Here is a 2,810-nt window from a genome sequence, read left to right as displayed (position 1 = left end):
CTTTAGGAAGAACAGCCAGTGCTCTTAACCGCTGAGCCATCTCTCCAGCCCCTGTTTTTTGTTTTTTTGTTTTGTTTTGTTTTTGTTTTGTTTTGTTTTGTTTTGTTTTGTTTTGTTTTGTTTTTGAGACAGGGTCTCACTAGATAGCCCTGGCTGTCCTGGAACTCACTATGTAGACCAGGCTGGCCTCGAACTCAAAGAGATCTGCCCGCCTCTGCTGCGTTTTGAGGGCTGGGATAAAGTGGGTGCCACTGGCTATGACCAGTTTGTAAGCATGTTTTAAAAGTTGGGCTCAGACACAGAGGTGTCTGCCTCTAATCCCGGCTGCTCGGGAGGCTGAGGGAGGAGGATCACTTGAGACCACGATTTCAAGACGGACTAAACAAAGTAGCAAAAATCTCATTTCAAAAGACAAACAAAATAAACTAAAAAAATTAAATCCATATAAACACTTAGAATCCATTTTAAAATTTAGCCACTTTAGATTTGGCGGACAGGATGTAGGAAACAGTTGAGTGGGCTCTCTGCTCCTCCCTGTTCCGGACACAGCCGCATCTTTTCGCGCAGTGCCAGCCTCGTCCCTTAGACACGATGGTGAAGGTCGGAGTGAGCGGATTTGGCTGTACTGGACGCCTGGTTACCAGGGCTGCCTGCTTATCTGGCAAAGTGGAGATTGTTGCCATCAATGACCCCTTCATCAACCTCAACTATGTGGTCTACATGCTCCAGTACATCTCTACCCATGGCAAGCTCAATGGCACAGTCAAGGCTGAGAAGGGGAAGCTTGTCATCAACACAAGCCCACCGCCATCTTCCAGAATAGAGACCCCCACTAACATCAAATGGGGTGATGCTGGTACCGGGTATGTCTACTGGTGTCTTCACCATCATGGAGAAGGCTGGGGCCCACTTGAAAGGTGGGGCCAAAAGGGTTATCATCTCTGCCCCTCCCGCCGATGCCCCATGTTTGTGATGGGTGTGAACCACGAGAAGTATGAAAACTCACTCAAGATTGTCAGCAATGCTTCCTGCACCACCAACTGCTTAGCCCCCCTAGCCAAGGTCATCCATGACAACTTTAGCATCATGGAAGGACTCATGACCACAGTCCATGCCATCACTGCTACCCAGAAGACTGTGGATAGTCCCTCTGGAAAGCTGTGGCGTGATGGCCATGGGGCTGCCAGAACATCATACCTGTATCGACTGGTGCTGCCAAGGCAAGGTCATCCCAGAGCTGAACGGGAAGCTCACTGGCATGGCCTTCCATGCTCCTACCCCCATATGGCTGTCGTGGATCTGACATGCCGACTGCAGAAACCTGCCAAGTGTGATGACATCAAGAAGGTGGTGAAGCAGGCATCTGAGGGCCCACTGAAGGGAATCCTGGGCTACACTGAGGACCAGGTTGTCTCCTGCGACTTCAACAGTGATTCCCTCCCACTCTTCCACCTTTGATGCTGGGGCTGGCATTGTCCTCAGTGACAACTTTGTAAAGCTCGCTTCCTGGTATGACAATGAATTCAGCTACAGCAACAGGGTGGTGGACCTCATGGCCTACATGGCCTCCAAGGAGTAAGAAGCCCTGGACCTCCCACCACAGCAAGGACGAGAAAGAGAGGAGAGAGAGAGAGAGAGAGAGAGAGAGAGGGCCTCAGCTGCTCTAACATTGAGCATCTCCCTCACAGTTTCCATCCCAGACCCCCAGAATAGCGGGAGGGGCCCATGGAGCCCTACTCTCTTGAATACCATCATAAAGCTCACTGCACCCACAAACAAACAAACAAACAAACAACATTGAGTGGTTTGGTCTAGTCCGGCTGCTTTTAGACTGGCGAGCCTGTTGTGTTCGTGGTGTCGCCAGCAGAGGGAGCTCTAACACTGACGCCTGCTGAGCACTCGGGACTAAGGCCGGGATCGCTGATGTTAACCTTGAGAAAGCCTGTGAGTGCTGTTCAGAGAACCTTCTGGCTCACGCTGGCAGCAGGTGGAAGGCATTTCTAATGCTTTTTCTTTTTTTTTTTTTTTTCTCGGTATGTGTGTGTGGGGGCGGGGGGGGGTGAGTGTCACAGCGCACACGTGGAGTTCCCAGGACGGCTTTGTAGAGTCGGCTAGAATTCTCCTTCCTTCACGAGGGCTCCAGGGATCCACCTTTCCATGCTGAGACACCTCGCTGGCCCTCAGCAAGGTCTTCCCGAGGTTCACAAGTGAGATCAAGGTTTACAGCGGTCGAGTGACTTTTATGAACTAGGAAAAAAGATAAATACGTTTTTACATTTAGGTTCACTCCCCCATATCTCTCTCTCTCTCTCTCAGTCTCTCCTCCCTCCTTCTCCTCCTCCTCCCCCTCTCTCTCCCAGCATCCTTAAAGGACAAAAGTTCTGCTTTAAAAGGGAGGAGAGGAGGGTGGGGTGCTGCTCCTGCTAAGACATTTTCCCAGCCCATGCGAGGCTCTAAGTGGAGTCAGTACTTGGAAACCCGCTTAATTAAGACAAAGGGAGGCTAGAGGTGCAGCCTAGCTGGCAAAGCGCTGGCTTACCATCCTTTGGCCTTGGTGGCACGCGGCTATAGGCTCAGCACCTGGGAGGTAAAGGCCAGGTTTGGTTGCTATGGGCACCGTAGCCATAGCCTCCGGCAGAGGCCCATAAACACAGGAAGGGAACAGCTAACCCCGGGAGCCGAGCCCGCTGTTCCCCGCGCTGATAGGCCTCGAAATGACCGGGCGCTCCTCCTTTCTGCTCTCCTCACCCGAGTACACACAGGTTTCTCTGAAGAATGATTACAGGAGACGCTTGCGGGGGTGGCCGGTC

At 51.8% G+C, this 2,810-nt stretch overlaps 1 pseudogene; it reads left to right on the top strand.

The window, feature by feature from the left end:
- Positions 1-591: 591 nt before the first annotated feature.
- On the top strand, positions 592-1,580 carry LOC110549045 (glyceraldehyde-3-phosphate dehydrogenase-like; annotated as a pseudogene).
- Positions 1,581-2,810: the final 1,230 nt, after the last annotated feature.

Source organism: Meriones unguiculatus, chromosome 2 (assembly GCF_030254825.1).
Source record: "Meriones unguiculatus strain TT.TT164.6M chromosome 2, Bangor_MerUng_6.1, whole genome shotgun sequence".
NCBI classification, from domain to species: Eukaryota; Metazoa; Chordata; class Mammalia; order Rodentia; family Muridae; genus Meriones; species Meriones unguiculatus.
The sequence above is the reverse complement of the archived record's forward strand: the minus strand, read 5'-3'. Positions and strand labels throughout refer to the sequence as shown.